General features: G+C 35.6%; 1 pseudogene; it reads left to right on the forward strand.

The window, feature by feature from the left end:
* The first annotated feature begins 3849 nt into the window (after positions 1 to 3849).
* On the forward strand, positions 3850 to 4613 carry LOC123594375 (annotated as a pseudogene).
* Positions 4614 to 23390: the final 18777 nt, after the last annotated feature.

Consider the following 23390-nt stretch of genomic DNA (forward strand, 5'->3'; position numbering starts at 1 on the left):
TAACACAAAGCACATTGTCTTAAGCCTATTTAATACCACCTATCCCTTCTCTGAACCAAACAGAGCCTGCAAGGGTTCTTAAGGGCTCCTCCAGCTCCAATACTCTGAGGATCTATGTTTCTGTTTTTAGAATATGGAGAATTAAACATAGCCATAGGAAATAGAGATGAGGTAAAACTGCTTTGTGCTTTCCCTCTGAAATCATCCCCTGAGTAGCAGCGATAGTGGAAAGGGAAAAGGAACTTTAAAACTTTATTTATCATCAGATATTTACATAGCAACTTTGTTTCAGGAACTTTTCTAAGCACCTTACAGATAGTAAATAATAATTTAATCCTCATGATAACCATCAAAACTGAGATACAAGAGCCCAGAATCACAGATAGAAAGTGGCAGAGCCTGGGTTCAAATACAAGCAATTTGGCTTTGGGATGTGTGCTCTTAAGCACTATACTATGTTCTCACTCTATTTAATAGTTGCCATATGCCAAGTACTCTGTTAGATGATTTCCATAGTCTTTGACAATATTATGCTTTTCACAAATTTTTATTCATAGAATCTCTAAACTTGAAAGTGTACTCAGAAGGCTTGGGTTCTAGCGGTGGCTCTGCTTCAGAGTTGTTGTGTTGACTTGTGCAATTCCTTTTCCCTCTCAGTTTTCTCACTTGCCAAAAGAAGAGACTTGGCTAAGTTGTCTCTGCCTTTCTAGGATTAGTGTGATTGTAGAGCTTATATTTTATCTGGTTTGTAAAGCAGAGTTCTCTTCCTCATGGCATCTCTTAGGATCTCATCTTTTGTTCAAGGGTGCTCTTTGCTCAAAGGGGACAGTTACAACCAAGCCAGCCTTCTGTAAGCAACTATTTTTTCTACTCACCAGGCCCCTTTAGCTTAGTTGCTACCATCTGGAGTGAATTACACTCACTCTCACCTCAGCAACTCTGCTTCCACCATTCCTTGCAGTTATTTCCCCAAATTGTTAAGCATCTTCAAGACCGAGCTCAAAACCCACTTCCTATAGGAAGCCCTTAAAGCTCTTGCTGACCACCATCTACCTAGACTCAGCCAGAATTTGACTCTCAATTACTCCTTTCTTGGTGTGAGCTCTCTGAGGCATATCTCATTTGCTTTAGTTTTTTTTTTTTATTATTCCAATTAGTTAATATACAGTGTAATATTAGTTTCAGGTGTACAATATAGTGATTAAACACTTCCACATAACATCCAGTGCCCATCACAACAAGTGCTTTCCTTAATCCCCATCACCTCTTTAACTCATCCTCCCATCTACTCCCCTCTGGTAGCCATCAGTTTGTTCTCTATAGTTAAGAGTCTGTTTCTTGGTTTCCCCTCTCTCTCTTTGTTTCCCTTTGTTAATTTGTTTTATTTCTTAAATTCCACCTTTTTAACCGAAGTATGGCTGGCATACAATGTTATATTAGTTCCAGGTGTGCAACATAGTGAATTGACAATTCTATACATTACACAATGTGCACCACCATAAGTGTAGTTAGCATTTATAAGCAAACAATGATGTTACAATATTATTGACTATATTCCCTATGCTGTACTTTTCATACCCTTGACTTATATATTTTATGACTGTAAATTTGTACCTCTTAATCCCCTTCATTTATTTTGCCCATATAATCACTCCCCTCCTTTATAGCAACCACCAATTTGTTCTCTGCCTTTATAAATATGTTTTGTGGTTTCTTCATATCTTTTTTATCCCTACTTCCCCATCAGAGTGACTATCACAATGCCCAGCAGATAACTAAGTCATTCATTAATGATTTGTTTAAAAGAACCTTATAAGAGCCTTCCTAAGGTCATTGTGCCCCCATTTCGTGGTCTGAGACAGTCTGAGACAGGCAGCATCTCCTCTCCCTCCAGTTAATTAGCTGCTCAAGACTCCATTCTTGTTTCATCTGGTCTTCTGAGGTGAAAAATGGACATCCCATGACTTCCCCTACTTAAAATATTTGCATGTCCTGGGCACAAGCAATAAAGCTCATTCCTCCATAAATTTGCCTCCATTTCTAGAAGAGAAACGAATGAAGTTTGAATTTGGAATAAGGTTTGTGCCTCGAATATCTCCAAGACACTTGGGGCTCGTTTGGAAGTTTCATTCTAGCTGGCTGAATTTTCTGTGGCACTGGACTCTTCATTAAGAGTAGAAAAGTTAGCTATACAATTTTTCTACAGCCAATGTAGTACAAGCTGCAAAGTACTTAGGCACAGATGTCTAATTAATTTAGTGGGAACATTACAGAGATTATATGAATAGAGACAATATTGAGAAAGACTGACTCCCTACAAAATCAATGAAAAGGGGACACTGGGAAAAAAGAGTACTCAAATTATTCTTCTTCTACCTTCCAGCTGAACCCAAATATTTGACAAATTTAATCAATTTATATTGAGTACTTACTATGTAGCAGACAATTCACTGTAAACTTTGAAGACGATAAAGTTGAAGAAATCACAGCCCCAACCTTCATATTATCTAGTAGAATCCTCTTTGTATTTCTCTTCTCAGATCGTATGGCTGAAATTGCCCATCCCCTTGAGTCCTGCTATTTACCTACCAAGCAATGTAATAGACTCCAGCTTTCCAAAATATCAAAGTTCAAAGTCAAATTTAATCTGTGGTCTATGTGAGACTTATGAACCTCTCTTTTATGTGTGGGGCTTTGGCATCTTATTTTTTCTCTTCAAGACTGAATTTGGACTTCTGTGAGCAATCTAAATGTGTTTTCACTTTCTATGATTTCCCTTTTCAGTGCTTCAGATATGGTATATGGAATGAATGGAGCTCTAGATCTAGAGTCAGAGAGACAGAAGTCAGACTCCCAGTTCTGCCATGTTTCAACTGTGTGACACTAGGCAGGTCACTTAACCACACTGAGTTTCAGTCTCCTTCTCTATAAAACAAGGGTATGGTATCTATTTCACAAGGATAATTCAAAGAGCTCATGCTTGTAATTCACTAATTTAGATGCTATAACATGACAGAGACATTATAAATAATTCCCTAGCTCATTCCCATATTCACTTTCCCTATTACATTTTGAGAAAAAGGGTAAGAAAACGCTATCTGGTTTTCTGAAGCTGAATTTGAGGTTAAAATGGAAAGCGCTTTGTAAACTATAAGGTGCTATGCACAAAAGATTAATTATGTGCCATGATTCTCTAACACATTTGTGTGTGTGTGTGTGTGTCTATGTGTCTGTGTGTTTGTTTACTGTTACCTCTTGGACTATTACTTTTCTAACTATTACCATTACTGATTTTCACTTCCTCCTGCTAGGCCCCATGAGGGACTGTTTCTCAGCTTTATACTTGTTTTATTACTCAATGAACTGATTTTGCTTTCCAAATTTAACTGTCACTTCAGCAGTTATAAATCAGGGCTGAGTCCTGCCCTCATCAGGGTGTTGTTGGAAACAGCAAAACGTCCTTAATATCAAGTCCTCAGAAAATGGTGAAGTACTTTAAGAGTCTTAATTGTTAACACAAGTACAAATGGCAAAGCTACATAGATGTTGCCAAAATAACATGACGTGGAAAGAAGGGCCAGGACTTGGAGTCAGAAATCCTAAGATCAAGGCTCTCATTAGCTCTGACACAATAACTCAGATTTATATAACACATTACAGCTGAAAAATGCTTTCACATATGTTCTCTCACTGATCCACTCAATTGGCTTCCCTGTTCCAAGCTCTCAATGCTCAAATCCTGCCAGCCAGAGTAAACTTTTTGAAACACAGACCCATCCATATTCTAAACTCTTCAAGGGCACCCTACTACTGATTAAATATTATAAAGTATGACTTGGCTGGTGCACCATGGCATCAGTGAGGCCAGCAGCAGGGTGGCCACCAGGAAATGTTTGGACACGTAGCAAAGGATTTTCTCTGGTAAGATTCAGGAATAAGAATGTGAAGAAGAGGACAGGGCAATCCAATCATCTGCAGGCCATCGTGGGAAGAGTTCATGAGGGACAAGGCTTTGCATTCTGAATAAAACTGAAGATTCAGCAAAATTTCAAGAAATTGCTATGGAGGGAAAAGAAGACTCAAACCTCACAGGAATCCCAATCCACAGATCGATACCCTGGTCATCTGAAACATCTTTATTTAGCTGAAGAGAAAAGACTCAGGAAGCAACCTAGAAAAGTTGAACAGCCTCTGTCAGAAGAGCAAGCTGATCAAACTTTGCCAAAAAAAAAAAAAAAAAAAAAATATATATATATATATATATATATATATATATATATGGCATTGACCAAGCTTTGTATGAAGAACATTGTAATGTTAAGCAGCAGAACAAGGTAGCATAAGAATAAACTCCATTACTATTCCAAAGAAAAAGAAAACATCAAATCAAAAATTGTATGAAGAATATGAACAAGCACAAGCAGAGTGGGCTAAGAAACAAGAACTTGAGAAAACAAGAAAGAAGAAGCTCAAAGGCTCTATAAAAAGAAGAAAATGGAGGTATTCAAAATACATAGCAAAAAGTCTTAAAAACGGGCCAACCAAACTTGAATTCACAAATGGAGTATCTTCTTAAAAAATATAAGAAAAATTTAAATCACACATATTCTTAAGAGTTAAAATATCTGCCTTCTATTGAGTTCTTTTGTATATGTACTGTAACTCCTAACAGTTAACTAAATTTGTTAACATAAAATGGATTGCTGAACTACACTAAGTACAAAATGTACAAATATTTTTATTCTTGTGAAAGAAAATTTTCTATGTATGCTCTACATAACATATTATTTGTTTATTTATTTGCCTTTGAAGGAAGGTGGCCCCAAGAACTGAAAGAAATTTCTATTTGAACATGTTTAAGCATGTAATATTTTTGTGCATATGAAATTCAGATGCAATAAAATTTGTTGAAAATAGAAAAAATAAAATAAATTAATAAATAAAGTATGATATATCTATAACAATAAAATGCCATGCAGTCATGAAAATGAAGGAAATGATTTTATATGTAATTATTTGGAATAATTTTCAAGACATTGTAAGTAAAATAATAATAATGTGCATAGCAGAGTATAGAGTATGCAACCATTTATATTTTAAATAGGAGGTGATATTAAATATACTTTTGAATAAGTATGGAAAGGAAACTGGCAGCCTTGGGTGTCAAATATTTGCCATAAATTTTCTTTTTACTAGTTATATTTATTATATGCATGTTATTTTTTCAAAAGCTTAGAAAGTTTAAAATGTCAAAGAATTCTCACCAACTTTAAGATTAAAGTTCAAACTCTTTGGTCTTTTAAAGACCCAATAATCTGACACTAAAAGATATTTTGTAGCTGGTAACCAACTATTCCCAAGTGTACCCTATATTTTGAGCAAGTTAGACTAGAGAGCAACATACAAAAGAATGAAACTGGACCACTTTCCTACACTATACACAAAAATAAACTTCAAATGGATTTAAAACCTAATATGAGACCTGAAACCACAAAAATCCTAGAAGAGAGCACTAGCAGTAACTTCTTTGACATCAACCATAGCGACTTCTGTCTGGATATGTCTCTGAGATTTTTTTTTTCAAACATGTCAAGAGGAAAAAAGGCAAAAAATAAACTACTGGAACTACATTAAAATAAAAACTTATGCACAATAAAGGAAATAATCAACAAAACTAAAAACAACATACTGAATAGGAGAAAATATTTGCAAATGGCATATGTAATAAAGGGTTAGTATCCAAAATATATAAAGAATTTATAAAATTCAACACCCAAAAAACAAATAATCCAATTAAAAATGGGCAGCAGACATGAGTAGACATTTCTCCAAAGAAGATATACAGAAAGCCAAGGACATATGAAAGGATGCTCAACAGCACTCATCATCAGGAAAAGGCAAATCAAAACTAAAATATCACTTCACACCTATCAGAATGGCTAAAATAAATTAAAAAAAAGAACAAGAAACTCCAACTGGTTATCTCTCTTAAAATGTAGATGAACAATCTTTGTCCCATCTGTCTCCCTTCCAGTTTCACATATGCTGCTTTTAGTTAACATCTCTCATTTTTTGAAAGATTTTTGGGCCCATGTAAGATATTTTACGTAGGCCTTGAATACATTTTATTTTGTTAGAATTAGCTATTGCTTAAAACTGCTGAGACTTTTTTGGTACATCCTGGTTTTGTACTCCATATGCCTATTGGGTCCTCCCAGATTTGTGGTATTCACCTAATTTACTGCCAATTATTGTTTCATTTGTTCACAGGAAAAAAAGAGACACATTTAAATTAATAGGGCAAATATTAACAAGATTTCACTGTATTGAGCTGGAAGGTTACCTTTTTGAATCCTTTTCAGTGAAAATTTTCAAGTGAAAATTTAAAGGCAAGTTTAGTAAAACTCATTATACTTCACTAAAATTTCATACTGAAGATAAGAAAGTGGTAGGTAAATTTGAATAATTCATCACTGAAAAAGAAAATACTTGTTTCATCAGAAAAAAATGAAATAAAAAATATATGGTAAATATTCCATGTCTAAATGTGCAACATGTAGTAGGGGTTCAATAAATGGTTGGAAAGATGGGTATATGGATGCTTTCATAGTTTGTAACACAAACATCATTAAACAACATTAGTTTTCTGATTATACATGGTTCTCTTTTGAGCCTTGGACAAACAAAAAAAACAAACTACTTTTTTTGTATCTATTGGGATAATCATATAATTTTTACCCTTCGTTTTATTAATATGGCATATCATGTTAACTGATTTGTGAATGTTAAACCATTTGCATCCCTAGAACAAATCCCACTTGATCATGGTGCATAGTCCTTTTAATGTACTGTTACATTTGCTTTTTTAATATTTTTTGAGGATTTTTGTATTTATGTTCATCAAGGATATTGGCCTGTAAGTTTCTTTATTTTGTAGTGTTCTTGACTGGGTTTTGTATCAGGGAAATGCTGGCCTCAAAAAATGAGAGTGGAAGTGTTTTTTCCTCCTCAATTTCTTTAATAATCTGATAAGGATAGGAACTAACTCTTCTTTAAATGTTTGATAGAGGGGCACCTGGGTGGCTCAGTCAGTTAAGCATCCGACTTTTGATTTTGGCTAAGGTCATAATCTCAGGGTTCATGAGATTGAGCTCTGTGTGGGGCTCTGTGCTGACAGTGCAGGGCCTACCTGGGATTCTCTCTCTCCCTCTCTGCCCCACCCCTGCTCATGCATTCTCTCTCTCTCTCTCTCTCTGAAAATAAATAAACATTTAAATGTTTGATATAATTAACCTGTGAAGCCATCTGGTCCTGAAATTTTGGGGGAAATTTTTTAAATTACTGATTCAATTTTATTACTTGTAGCTGGTCTATTTAGATTATCTATTTCTTCATGATCCAGCCTTGGTAGGCATCCATTTTTTCTATGTTTTCTTATTTGTTGGTGTATAATTGTTTCAGTAGTCTCTTATGATCCTTTGTGTTTCTGTGGTATCAGTTGTAACTTCTTCTTTTCATTTCTGATTTATTTTGGCCTTCTCTCATTTTTTTCTTAATGAGTCTCCTTAGAGATTTATCAATGTTGTTAATTTTTTCAAAGAATCAGATTTTAGTTTTATTGATCTTCTCTATTTTTTTTAAGTCTCTATTTCAATTATGATCTTTATTATTTCCTTCCTTCTACTAATTTTGGTTTTATTTTTTCTGCTTTTTCTAGATCCTTCAGGTGTAAAGTTGGATCTTTTATTTTGGATTTTTCTTGTTTTTTGATGTAAGCCTGTGTTGATTGGTATGAACTTCCTTCTTAGGTCTGTTTTTGTTGTGCCCACAGAATTTGGAAAGTTGTGTTTACATTTTAATTTGTTTTAATATATGTTTTGATTTCCTCTTTGATTGTTTAGTAATTGTTTTAGTAACATGATGTTTAGTCTCCACATGTTTGTGGGTTTTTTTCCAGTTTTCTTTTTGGAATTGACTTATAGTTTTATACCATTGCAGTTGGAAAAGACACTTGATATGATTTCAATCTTGTTGAATTTATTGAGACTTAATGTTTTATGGCTAAACATATCATTTAAATGTTCCATGTTCACTTGAAAATAAATTCAACATCCATTTATCATTTTAAAACTTTCAACAAATAAGTATAGAAGGAATGTAACTTAACATGATAAAGACCCTATATGACAAGTCTACAACTAACATCATACTCAATGGTAAATACCTAAAAGCTTTTTCTCTAAGATCAGGAACAAGACAAGGAAGCCCACTCTTTCCACTTTTATACAATATGTTTTTGGAAGTCCTAGTCTCAGCAATTAGGCAAGAAAAGGAATAAAAAGCATCCATGTTAGATAGGAAGAAGTAAAACTTATTATTTACAGATTAAATGATCCTTTATATAGAAAACCCTGAAGACTCCACCAAAAAACTATGAGAACTTATAAATGAATTCAGTAAAGTTGTAGGATACAAATTAACATACAGAAATCAATTGTGTTCCTATACACTAATAACAAACTATCAAAAAGAGAAATTAAGAAAACAACCAAGTTTACAACTGCAGCAAAAAGAATAAAATGTCTGGGGATAAATTTAACCAAGTAAGTGAAAGACCTGTTACTCTGAAAACTGTTAAGACATTGATGAAAGACATTGAAGACAGCACAAATAAATGGAAAGATATACTGTGCTTATGGATTAGGGGAATTAATATTGTTAAAATGTTGATACTACTCAAAGCAATCTACATTTTCAGTGAAATCACCATCAAAATACTGATGGCATTTTTCACAGTTCTAGAACAAAGAATCCTAAAATTTGTATGAAACCACAAAAGACCATGAATAGCCACAGCAATCTTGAGAGAAAACAAAGCTGGAAGTACGCACCCTGATTTCATGCTATACTATAAAGCTATAGTAGTCAAGACAGAAAACAGATATGTAGATCAATGGAATAAAAGAGAGAACTCAGTAATAAACCTGTAATTGTATGGTCAATTAATCTATGACAAAGGAGGCAAGAATATACAATGCGGGAAAGAGATTCTCTTCAATAAATGGTGTTGGAAAAACTGGGCAACTTTATTACACTGCACACAAAAATAAATTCAAAATGGATTAAAGACCTAAATGTGAGACATGAAACCATTAAAATCCTAAAGGAGAACACAGGAGTCTAGGATGGTTTTTGTTTGTTTGCTTTGTTTTTTTTTTTTTTCTTTAGATTCCACATATAAGTGAGATCATAAAGTGTTTGTCTTTCTGTGTTTGTCTTATTTGCTTAGCATGATGTCTTATAGGTTTATCACTTTTTCAAATGGCATAATTATATTGTTTTAAAGGGTAAATTACACACACACACACACATATATATATATATATATATATATATATATACTCACACTTTCTTCACCCATTCATTCATCAATGAACACTTAGATTGTTTCTATATTGTGGCTACTGTGAATAATGCTGTGATAAACATAGGAATGCACATAGCTCTTCAATACAGTGATATCATCTCCTTTGTATATAAAACTAAAATGGGAATATAGTCGTTCTAGTTTAAGCTTTTTTGAGTAACCTCCATACTGTTTTCCATAATGGCTGTACCAATTTATATTCTCACCAACATTGTACAAGTGTTCCCTTTTTTCCACATACTCACTAAAACCTATTATTTGAATTTCTATTATAGTCATCCTAACTGGTATGATATGATATCTCATTTTGGTTTTGATTTGCATTTCTCTGATGATTGATGCTGAGCATTTCGTCATATCTGTTGGCCATTTGAATGTCTTTTTTGCAAAACTGTCCATTCATGTCCTTTGTCCATTTTTTAATTATTTGTTTCATAAGGATTGATTTGTATAAATTCCTTATATATTTTTGATATTATATACTTTTATCAGTTGTGTGGTTTGCCAATAGTTTCTCCCTTCCACAGATTGCCCTTTAATTTCACTGATTGCTTTCTTTGCTGTGCAGGTGTTTTTCAGTTTGATGTAGTCCCATTCCATTTGTTTATTTTTGCTGTTGTTGCCTGTGTTTTTGGTGTCAAATACAAAGAATCATTGCCAAGACCAGTGACAAGTAGCTTTTTTCCTATATTTTCTTCCAGGTGTTTTATGGTTTATGTTTAGGTCTTTATTTTCAGTTGTTTTGTGTGTACAGTGTAAGATTAGAGTCTAATTTTATTCTTCTTTATATGGATTACCAGTTTTCCTAACATATTTTACTGAAGAGACCATCCTTTCCTCATTGTGTATTTTTGGTGTCTTTGTTGAAAATTAGTTGACTAAATATGCTTAGGTTTGTTTATTCCTGGGTTATTTACCCTGTTCCTTCAGGTTGCTTGTTTTTATGTTGGTACCACATTGTTTTAATTGCTATAGCTTTCTAATGTAAGTTGAAAGCAGAGAGCAGATTGGTTTCTGTTTTGTTCTTCTTTCTCAAGATTGCATTGTCTATTCTGGGTCTCTTATGGTTATGTACAAATTTTAAGATTGTTTTTTCTATTGTGAAAAACGCTATTCGAATTTTTATAAAGATCGCATTGAATCTGTAGATAGCTTTAAGTAGTATGGACATTTTAACAATAATTATTCTTCCAATCGGTGAACACAGGCTATCTCTTCAACTTTTTGTGTCTTCGTCAATTTTTTTCACCTTCTTGGTTAAATTTATGTATAAGTACTTTATTTGTTTCGATTCTATGTTAAAGAAGATTGCTTTCTTAATTTATTTTTCATATAATTCACTCTTGATGTATAGAAATGCAACTGATTTTTGTGTGTTGATTTTGAATCCTGCAAATTACTGAATTTATTTTTTAGTTTTAACAATTTTTAGTAAAGTCTTTAGGATTTACTATGTAAAAAATCATGTCATCTGCAAAGAAAGACAATTTTACTTCTTCATTTCTGATTTGGATTCCTTTTATAGCTTTTCTTTTTTTCTTAATTGCTCTAGCTAGAACTTCAAGTATAATGTTGAATAGAACTGAAAAAAAGTAGGCATCCTTGTCTTGTTTCTGCTGTAATAGGAAAAGCTTTCAACTAGCTTTTCATTATTGAATATAATGTTAAGCTTGTCATATATAGCCTTTATTGTGTTAATGCACATTCTTTTTGTAACTAATTTTTGAGAGTATTTGTAATGAAATGATATTGAATTTTGTGCAATGTTTTTCTGCATCTATTGAGATAATCATGATTTTAGTATAACTGATACACAATGTTGCATTAATTTCAGCTACACAATGTAATAATTCAACTCAATATGTTGTGCTATGTTCAAAAGTGTAGCAAGCATCTCTCACCATGCAACATTATTATGATACCACTGACAATATTCCCTATGCTGTACCTTTTATTCCTACAATCTGAGTTAATCATATGATTTTTATATTTTATTCTGTTAATGTCCCTTTCTTTCAACTTTATCGACTTGCCTGTCTTGAACAATCCAGGGATAAATTTCATTTGATCTGTGTGTATGATCTTTTCAATGTATTATTGAATTTGGCTTACTAATATTTTGTTGATGATTTTTTCATCTATGTTTATCAGAGATATTGGCCTATAAGTTCCTTTCTGTGAAAACTGTAACTTTCTTATGATTCAACTTCAGTATGTTATATGTTTCCAGGAATTTATCCATTTCTTCTATGTTGTATAATTTTTTGGCATATAATTATTCATAATAACCTTTATAATCTTTTTTATTCCTGTTGTATCAAGTATAATGTTTCCTCTTACATTTCTGATATTATTTAATCTTCTTTCCTTTTTTCCTTAATCTAGCTAAAGCTTTATCAATTTTGTTTATCTTTCAAAAAATCTACTCTAAATTTAGTTTATTTTTCTATTTTTCTAGTCTTTATTATTTTTATATCTGCTCTGATTTTTTTTAATTGTTTCCTTCTTCAAACTTTGGGCTTAGCTTGTTCTCCATTTTCTAATTTTTTAAGTTGTGTAAGTTAGGTTGAGTTTTTTCTTAATAAAATTTTCTTATAATTATTTTATTTTGCATTTTAAATTAAATTTTAGTTAACATCCAGTGCAATATTGGCTTCAAAGTAAAATTCAGTGATTCATCACTTACATACAAAACTAGTGCTCACCACAAGTTATTAGAACTGATTTTGCTGCATCACTTAAGTTTTAGTATGCTGTGCTTCCATTTCTTTGTTTGTCTCAAGATATATTTGATTTATTTTTAAAATTTCTTCTTTGAATCATTGTTCTTTCAAAAGTATGTTAAGTTCCAAGTATTTGTGAACCTTTCAGTTTTACTTGTGTTACTAATTTTTATTTTATGACATTGTTGTTGGAAAAAGATATTTGATACAATATCAGTCTCTTTAAATTTTTAAGATGTGTTTTGAGATCTAACATATGATCTGTCCTGGAAAATGTTCTGTGTGCACTTGAGAAGAATGCATATACTAGTGCTGTTAGATTGAATGTCTGTATATATCTATTAAGTACAGTGGTTTAATGCTTAGTTCAAGTCCAACGTGTCTGTATTGATGTTCTGGATGATCTATACATTGTTGAAACTGGTGTATTGAAGTCCTCTGCTATTATTTTATTGCTGTTTATATATTTCTTCATTTATATTAATATTTGTTTCATATAATTAGATGCTCAAATATTAGGAACACATATTTACAACGGTTATATCCTGTTGATTAATAATTACCATTATGTAATGACCTTTTTGTCTCTTGTGATAATTTTTGTCTTAAGGCCTTTTTTTTTTTTGTCTATTGTAAGTATAACTATACCTACTCTCTTTGTTACCATTTCATAGTTTACCTTTTTTCCCATTCTTTCCTTATTTTTTTTTCCTTCTTTTCACAGCTGAACGCTTATAGGTGTCCTTAAGTCTGAAGTGAGTCTCCTGTAACTAGCATTTAGTTGGATCTTGTTGTTTTTTTAATCCATTCAGCTACTTTATGTATTTTGATTAGAAAGTATAATACATTTATATTTAAAGTAATTATTGATAAATAAGGGCTTACTATTGCCATTTTGTTCAAATTTTTTTGGTTGTTTTGTACCTCTTTTGTTCCCTTTTTCTCTCTTGTGTTTCCTTTGTGGTTTGATTTTTTTTTTTTTTTTTTTTTTGTAATGCTATGCACGGATTCCAGTGCCTTTATCTTTGTGTATCTACTATAAGTTTTTGCTTTGTGGTTAGCATGAGGCTTACATAAAACATCTTATAACAGTCTATTTTAAGCTGATAACAACTTAATTTTAATTGCATACACAAACTACCTTATTACTTCCTCCCATCCACTTTTTTTGATGTCACAATTTACATCTTTTTGTATTGTATATTCATTAACAAAGTATTGTAGCTTAATTATATTAAAATAGGATTCATGTACAACATGAGGCTTGAACTAACAACCCTGAGATTGAAAGTCACATGCTCTACCAAATGAGCCAGCCAGGTACCCAATTTTTTAAATACTTTTGTGTTTTAAACTTTATATGAGAATTAAAAGTGATTTACACACCGCTATTACACTATTAGAGTATTCTGAATCTGATTATATACTTAGCTTTATGAGTTTTATAATTTCATGTTTTCATGTTACTAATTAGCATCCTCTCAATTCAGCTTGAAGAAGTCTCTTTAAAATTAATTTCTAGTAAAGCAGATCTAGTAATGAGTTTTTTCAGGTTTTATTTGTCTGGGAGTTTTTATTTCTTTTTTATTTTTGAAGGTCAGCTTTTCCAGTTAAACTATTATTATTTTTTAATTTTTTCTGGAATTTGAATATATCACTCACTCTCTCTTGACCTGCAAGATTTCCACTGAGAAATCCCTTATGGGAGTTTCCTTATATGTGACATCTCTTTTCTCTTGGTGATTTCAAAATTTTCCTTTCCTTTGCTTTTTGAAAATTTGATTAAAATGCTTAGATATCTTTGAGCTTCATGTAACTATATGTCCATGTCTGTCTTCAGATTTGGGAATGTTTCAGCCATTACTTTTTAAAAAAGCTTTCTGCTTCTTCTCTCTGTTTCTTCTCCTTCTTGGAGTACCATTGTGTCTGTATTAATTCTTTTAATGGTGTCCAATAAATCCCATAGGCTTTCTTCATTACTTTCCACTATTTCTTATTTCTTTTTTGTTTCTGACTAGATAATTAAAATGAACTGTGTTAAGGCCCACAGATTCATATTTCTGCTTGATCAAGTCTACTGTTTATGTTCTGTATTGCATTTTTATTTTATTCATTGTATAGTTCAACTCCCAAATTTATGTCTTCTTTTCATGATGCTTATTTACTGAACTTAACACTTGTTCATAGATTGTTTTCGTGATTTAATTGAGTTGTCTAACTGTGTTCTGTTGTAACTCTCTGAACTTCCTTAAAACACTTATTTCGAATTCTTTGACAATTTGTAAATATCAATTTCTTTGGGGTCATGTTTCCTTGATTTTTATGTTCTTTGAAGCCCTGTGTTACTGTCTTTGCATTTGTAGAAGCATTTATTCATCTTTACTGACTGGCATCAACATAGTAATAGCTTCATTATTCCACCTGGCTAGGGATTCTGAGGTTTTGTAGACATATTCTATGGATATGCCTGCTCTACACTTCTTTTTTCTTCTTAGGGAGGAATTCTTGACATTGTATGCCTTTTCTTAATCCTGGAAAGCCAAGCTGTGTGCTGTCACCCATTTGGTTTCCTTAGGCTGGTACCCTGAAATGTTCAAGTTTGTGTGCCTTCTACCCATCCCACAGAGTCAGGATGGCTCTGTACAGGTTTGCAACCTATTTGCAGTGACTTTCACTTGATATCTGTGGAGGTGCACACAGGGAGCCAACCCCAAGGAGATGGGTAAGATTCATGGACCACTGGTGGTGCTCATGGGTTAGTTGGGGAGGTCACAGGTGAGGTGTAACAAACAGCCAATGCGTGGCCTTCATGATGAAGTCAATGAAGCAGTAAGGAGTGATCTGTATCCCTTTGATAAATTCTGAGCCCTTGTTGCTATTGCCACCATTATCTCTCAACCCCTTTGCCATCTCCATTACCTCACTATTCTGTGTGAGATGAGAAAAAAAAAAAGTGGATTCTTGGGCAACATCCTACATCGCTGGGTAAGAAAATTACTCACCTTGCTATACTTTTTCTCATAGGGAAAATCATGGGCCAAAGGAGTCTATCTTGGCACTGAGTAATGCCACCTTGAGAGGTGATGTAAATTAAGTAAAACTGTTCTTCCTACCGTCTTCAATACATTCTTGGAATTTTTGCTCCACTGGTGTCCTGCAACTTGTCCACAAAGGTACTTTCACCAATGAGATGCTGTCAACATTAATGTTCCATGGGAAGGTAATGGTTGAAAACTATTTTGCTAAAAAGTCACTTGGCTTCCCTACCTCAAATATTAATTGTAATGTAATCTAAAGTTTGTGAAAACAGAAGATGGAAGCAGGGTAGGACACTAGGCTCATCTCATCCCATGAACACAGCTAGGTAACTATCAAATCATCCTAAATACCGCAGAAATTGACCTGAAGGCTCACAAAACAAACTCCACAACTAAAAGGAAAGAAGAGGCTACATCAAAGGCTACTTCCTACCTAGGAAGTGCAGATATATGGTTTAAAAAAAGAAACAGAATTTCTGCAGAGGTAAGGGAGCTATGGTAGCAGAGAAAGCCAAGAGAGAGAGGAGCACACAGGGAATGCACAAGGAAAATATTCCCCAAAGCTACTGGCTTAGAAAACGAAAGGGGTTGAATTTCCTGATTTCCTGCAACCGGTGCTTAAAACCTGGAGTTTTAAAGGTCAGCAGGCTTGGCTGGGATACTGCCAGGAGGGCACTGTGCTGCTCTTGGAGAAAAGGCTGGCAAACAACCCAGGGGCAGACACCATAGAAACAATGATCTCAAAAATGCTTGAGGCATACTAAGGGGAGATCATTTGCTCTTCTAAGAGCACATTCCTGACAGTCAGCATTCCAGGAGAAACCTCTCAAGGAACCTAGAAGCTGGCTGCTGTCATTTTCCTCCCCTGCTGCTCAGCATAAACACAGAGACACATGAGAGAAGAAAATCAGCACTGACACTGGCTGCTTAACTAACTTACCCTACACCCCACCCTTCTGTGATCTGGCAGGACTACCTACCATTCTAAGTCAAGCTTGCCTCAGTTCCAGCAGGGTGGGCTAGAATACCAGCAGAAACCCCTGCCCCCACCATGTCTCCTGACCAGGGAGTTCTGCAGGGCCTCAATTCTGGTGGAGTTGTTGTCAAGTCATTTCATAAACAGACCAGAGTACACTTAGTTAAAACTCAACAAATTCACACCAGGGATCAAAAAATGCACAGAGCAGGCAAAGAGAGCCTCTGCAGATGTCTGGCCTGAAGGATAAAAACATGACAACAGAACATACACATGAGAGACACTCCCTGAAGCACCAGGCCCTGGGCATTAAATGACCTCTTCTTCATAAGTCCATTACATTCAGGAGCAGGAGATATAACTGGCATTTCTAACACAGAGAAAGAAACAGGGACTTAGACAAAAGGTCAAGATTGAGGAATTTATCCCAAATGAAAGAACAAGATAAGGGCATAGCCAGAGCTCTAAGCAAAACAGATATAAAGTAACATGCCTGGTAAACAATTTAAAGCAACAATCATAAGGATTCTCATTGGGCATAAGAAAAGAATAGAAGAGATCAGAAAGACAATTACCACATAGCTAAAAAAGTTAAAAAAGAATAGATCAGAAATGAAGAATGCAATAAATGAGAATGGAAACAGGCTTGATGTAATCTACGGTGAGCTGGAAGAAGTAGTGATATTGCTAGAGATTTAGAAGACAAAATAATGGAAACTAATGAAGCTGAACAAAAGACAGAAAGACGAATTATGGAACATGAGGATAGACTTAGAGAACACAGTGACTCCATCAAACATCATAACATATTATAGGAGTCTCAGAAGAAGAAGAAAGAAGAAAGAGGGAGAAAATTTATTTGAAGTAATAATAGTAACGGTAAACTTCTTTATTCTGGGGAAGGAAATGGACATCAAGATCCAGGAGATGTGGAGAACTCCCATTAAAATCAGCAAAAGCAGGCCAATACCAAGCCATATTGTAAATAAATGTGCATAATATAGTGATAAAGAAAAAATCTTAAAAGCAACAAGACAAAAGAAGTCCTTAAATTACAAGAGAATACCAATAAGGCTAACTGGAGATTTTTCAATAGAAACTTGGCAAGCTGCAAGTGAGTGGCATGATATTTTCAAAATACTGAATGGGGAAAAAAAAATTGCAAGCAAGAATACACTATCCAGCAGGGCTATCATTCAGAATAAAAGGAGAGATAAAGACTTTCACAGACAAACAAAAAGTAAATGAGATCCTGACCACTACACCTTCCCTGCAAGAAATATTGAAGGGGATTCTTTAAGTGCAAAGGAGAGTCCAAAAGTGACAAAAACAAGGAAGTACCAGAGAAAATCTCCAGAAACAATGCCAAAACAAATAATGAAATTGCACTAAATACATACCTATCAGTAATTAATTTGAATATAAATGGACTCGATGCTCCAAGCAAAATACATAGGTTGTCAGGATGGTTGAAAAAACAAGACTCATCTATACATTGCCTAGAAGATGGGGTGCCAGAGTGGCTGAGTAAGTTAAGTGTCCAACTCTTGGTTTCAGCTCAGGTCATGATCTCACAGTTTGTGAGTTTGAGCCCCACACCAGGCTCTGCTATGACAGTGCAGACCCTGCTTGGGATTTTCTCTCTCTCCCTTTATCTCTTCCTCTTCCATGTTGTCTCTCACTCATTCTCTCTTTCTCAAAATAAATAAACTTTTAAAAAGTCTTTAATTCTAATAAAGTCCAATTGTTCTATATATGTTGCCTAAAAGAGACTCATTTTAGACCTAAAGGTAACTGAAAAATTAAAAGTGAGGGGGAAGGGAAACATTTATCATGCAAATGAATGTCAAAAGAAAGCCAGAGTACCAATATTTATATAAGACAAACTAGAATTCATTTTTAAGTTTATTTATTTATTATTTGAGAGAGAAAGAGACAGACAAAGAGAGAGAGAGAGAGAGAGAGAATGAGCCAGTGTGGGGCAGAGAGAGAGAGAGAGAGAGAGAATCCCAGGCAGGCTCCACACTGTCAATGCAGAGCACGGCACAGGGTTTAATCTCATGAATCATGACATCATGACCTGAGTCGAAATCAAGAGTTGGATGCTTAACCGACTGAGCCATGCAGCTGTTGCTGGATAAACTAGATGTTAAAATAAAGACTGTGGGGTGCCTGGGTGGCTCAGTCAGCTAAGCATCTGACTTCACTTCAGGTCATGAACTCATAGTCCATGGGTTTGAGCCCTGCATCAGGCTCTGTGCTGACAGTTCAGAGCCTGGATCCTGCTTCAGATTTTATGTCTCCCTCTGTCTCTACCCCTCCCCCACTCACACTCTGTCTCTCAAAAATAAATAAATGTTAAAAAATTTTAAGTAAAGACTGTAAAAAGAGACAAAGAAGGTTATTATATGATCATAACTGGGACAATCCATACTTTCTTGGCCTTTTGGCTAAAATCAAGTATATAAAGGGGACAATCCAAAGAGAAGATATAACAATTGTAAATATTTATGTAGCCAACATGGGATCACCCAAATATATACAACAATTAATAACTAAAAAGAGCTAAATTTATAACAAATTTATAGTAGAATACTTAATACCCCACATACATCAATGGGCAGATCATCTAAACAGACAATAAACAATGACATAACGGCTTTGAATGACACACTAGACCACATGGACTTAACAAATATACTCAGAACATTCCACCCTAAAACAGCAGAACACACATTCCTTTCAAGTGCACAGGGAATATTCTCCAGAACAGATTCTCCACAACATATTCAGTCACAAAACAGGCCTCAATAAATACAGAATGATTGAACATATACCATGCACTTTTTCTAAACACAATACTATCATACTAGAAGTCAACCACAAGAAAAAATTAGAGAAGGCAACAAATACATGTAGGTTAAACACCTTGCTACCAAATAATGGATGGGTCAATCAGGAAATAAAAAAAGAAATTAAAAATGCATGGAATCAAATGAAAGGAAAACACAACAGTCCAAAACGTTTGGGATGCATCAAAAGCAGTCCAAAGAGAGAAATATAAAGCAAAAACCTAGAAAAACCTACATCAAAAACCAGTAAAAATATCAAATAAACAAACTAAAGGAGCTAGAAAAAGAACAAGAAACAAAGTCTCAACCCAGCAGAAGGAAGGAAATAATAAAAATTAGATAGAAATAAATAATATAGAAATTAAAAAAAACAAACAAAAATAGAGCAGATCAATGAAACCAGGATCTGTTGGTTTGAAAAAATGAATAAAGTTGGTAAACATCCAGCCAGACTTATCAAAAAGAAAAGAGAAAGGACCCAAATAAATAAAATTAAAAATGAGAGGAGAGGGGACGGAGGGAAGATGGCGGCGTAGGAGGACCCTGGGCTCACCGCGCGTCCTGCTGATCAATTAGATTCCACCTACACCTGCCTAAATAACCCAGAAAACCGCCAGAGGATTAGTAGAACCGAGTCGCCGGAGCCAAGCTCAGACGAGAGGCCCACGGAAGAGGGTAGGAAGGGCGGAAAGGCGGTGCGCGCTCCACGGACTGGCGGGAGGGAGCCTGGGCGGAGGGGCGGCTCGCCGGCCAAGCAGAGCCCCGGAGTCTGGCTTGCAAAAGCGGAGGGGCCTGACAGACTGTGTTCCGACAGTAAGCGCGACTTAGCGTCTGGGAGGTCATAAGTTAACAGCTCTGCTCGGAAAGCGGGAAGGCTGGAGGACAAAGGGAGGGAGAGCTGCTGAGCTCCCGGACGACAGAGCTCAGTTTGGTGGGGAACAAAGGCGCTCGCCAGCGCCATCTTCCTCGCCCATCCCTCAGCCAAAATCCCAAAGAGAACCAGTTCCTGCCAGGGAACTTGCTCCGGGCAAACACCCAACTCTGTGCTTCTGCGGAGCCAAACCTCCGGCAGCGGATCTGACTCCCTCCCGCTGCCACAGGGCCCCTCCTGAAGTGGATCACCTAAGGAGAAGCGAGCTAGGCCTGCCCATCCTGCCCCTGTGCACCTTGCCTACCCACCCCAGCTAATACACCAGATCCCCAGCATCACAAGCCTGACAGTGTGCAAGTAGCCCAGACGGGCCACGCCACCCCACAGTGAATCCCGCCCCTAGGAGAGGGGAAGAGAAGGCACACACCAGTTTGACTGTGGCCCCAGCGGTGGGCTGGGGGCAGACATCAGGCCAGACTGCGGCCCTGCCCACCAACTCCAGTTATACACCACAGCACAGGGGAAGTGCCCTGCAGGTCCTCACCACACCAGGGACTATCCAAAATGACCACACGGAAGAATTCCCCTCAGAATAATCTCCAGGAAATAACAACAGCTAATGAGCTGATCAAAAAGGATTTAAATAATATAACAGAAAGTGACTTTAGAATAATAGTCATAAAATTAATTGCCGGGCTTGAAAACAGTATACAGGACAGCAGAGAATCCCTTGCTACAGAGATCAAGGGACTAAGAAACAGCCACGAGGAGCTGAAAAACGCTTTAAATGAAATGCAAAACAAAATGGAAACCACCACAGCTCGGATTGAAGAGGCAGAGGAGAGAATAGGTGAACTAGAAGATAAAGTTATGGAAAAAGAGGAAGCTGAGAGAAAGAGAGATAAAAAAATCCAGGAGTATGAGGGGAAAATTAGAGAACTAAGTGATACACTAAAAAGAAATAATATATGCATAATTGGTATCCCAGAGGAGGAAGAGAGAGGGAAAGGTGCTGAAGGGGTACTTGAAGAAATAATAGCTGAGAACTTCCCTGAACTGGGGAAGGAAAAAGGCATTGAAATCCAAGAGGCACAGTGAACTCCCTTCAGACGGAACTTGAATCGATCTTCTGCACGACATATCATAGTGAAACTGGCAAAATACAAGGATAAAGAGAAAATTCTGAAAGCAGCAAGGGGTAAACGTGCCCTAACATATAAAGGGAGACCTATAAGACTCGTGACTGATCTCTCTTTTGAAACTTGGCAGGCCAGAAAGAATTGGCACGAGATTTTCAGTGTGCTAGACAGAAAAAATATGCAGCCGAAAATCCTTTATCCAGCAAGTCTGTCATTTAGAATAGAAGGAGAGATAAAGGTCTTCCCAAACAAACAAAAACTGAAGGAATTTGTCACCACTAAACCAGCCCTACAAGAGATCCTAAGGGGGACCCTGTGAGACAAAGTACCAGAGACATCACTACAAGCATAAAACATACAGACATCACAATGACTCTAAACCCGTATCTTTCTATAATAACGCTAAATGTAAATGGATTAAATGCACCAACCAAAAGACATAGGGTATCAGAATGGATAAAAAAACAAGACCCATCTATTTGCTGTCTACAAGAGACTCATTTTAGACCTGAGGACACCTTTAGATTGAGAGTGAGGGGATGGAGAACTATTTATCATGCTACTGGAGGCCAAAAGAAAGCTGGAGTAGCCATATTTATATCAGACAAACTAGACTTTAAATTAAAGGCTGTAACAAGAGATGAAGAAGGACATTATATAATAGTTACAGGGTCTATCCATCAGGAAGAGCTAACAATTATAAATGTCTATGTGCCGAATACCGGAGCCCCCAAATATATAAAACAACTACTCATAAACATAAGCAACCTTATTGATAAGAATGTGGTAATTGCAGGGGACTTTAACACCCCACTTACGGAAATGGATAGATCATCTAGACACACGATCAATAAAGAAACAAGGGCCCTGAATGAGACATTGGATCAGATGGACTTGACAGATATATTTAGAAATCTGCATCCCAAAGCAACAGAATATACTTTCTTCTCGAGTGCACATGGAACATTCTCCAAGATAGATCATATACTGGGTCACAAAACAGCCCTCCATAAGTTTACCAGAATCGAAATTATACCATGCATACTTTCAGACCACAATGCTATGAAGCTTGAAATCAACCACAGAAAAAAGTCTGGAAAACGTCCAAAAGCATGGAGGTTAAGGAACACCCTACTAACGAATGAGTGGGTCAACCAGGCAATTAGAGAAGAAATTAAAAAATATATGGAAACAAACGAAAATGAAAATACAACAATCCAAACGCTTTGGGACGCAGCGAAGGCAGTCTTGAGAGGAAAATACATTGCAATCCAGGCCTATCTCAAGAAACAAGAAAAAGCCCAAATACAAAATCTAACAGCACACCTAAAGGAAATAGAAGCAGAACAGCAAAGGCAGCCTAAACCCAGCAGAAGAAGAGAAATAATAAAGATCAGAGCAGAAATAAACAATATAGAGTCTAAAAAAACTGTAGAGCAGATCAACGAAACCAAGAGTTGGTTTTTTGAAAAAATAAACAAAATTGACAAACCTCTAGCCAGGCTTCTCACAAAAGAAAAGGGAGAGGACCCAAATAGATAAAATCATGAATGAAAATGGAATTATTACAACCAATCCCTCAGAGATACAAACAATTATCAGGGAATACTATGAAAAATTATATGCCAACAAATTGGACAACCTGGAAGAAATGGACAAATTCCTAAACACCCACACTCTTCCAAAACTCAATCAGGAGGAAATAGAAAGCTTGAACAGACCAATAACCAGCGAAGAAATTGAATCGGTTATCAAAAACCTCCCAACAAATAAGAGTCCAGGACCAGATGGCTTCCCAGGGGAGTTCTACCAGACGTTTAAAGCAGAGATAATACCTATCCTTCTCAAGCTATTCCAAGAAATAGAAAGGGAAGGAAAACTTCCAGACTCATTCTATGAAGCCAGTATGACTTTGATTCCTAAACCAGACAGAGACCCAGTAAAAAAAGAGAACTACAGGCCAATATCCCTGATGAATATGGATGCAAAAATTCTCAATAAGATACTAGCAAATCGAATTCAACGGCATATAAAAAGAATTATTCACCATGATCAAGTGGGATTCATTCCTGGGATGCAGGGCTGGTTCAACATTCGCAAATCAATCAACGTGATACATCACATTAACAAAAAAAAAGAGAAGAACCATATGATCCTGTCAATCGATGCAGAAAAGGCCTTTGACAAAATCCAGCACCCTTTCTTAATAAAAACGCTTGAGAAAGTCGGGATAGAAGGAACATACTTAAAGATCATAAAAGCCATTTATGAAAAGCCCACAGTTAACATCATCCTCAACGGGGAAAAACTGAGAGCTTTTTCCCTGAGATCAGGAACACGACAGGGATGCCCACTCTCACCGCT

Source organism: Leopardus geoffroyi, chromosome X (assembly GCF_018350155.1).
Source record: "Leopardus geoffroyi isolate Oge1 chromosome X, O.geoffroyi_Oge1_pat1.0, whole genome shotgun sequence".
Lineage (NCBI taxonomy): Eukaryota > Metazoa > Chordata > Mammalia > Carnivora > Felidae > Leopardus > Leopardus geoffroyi.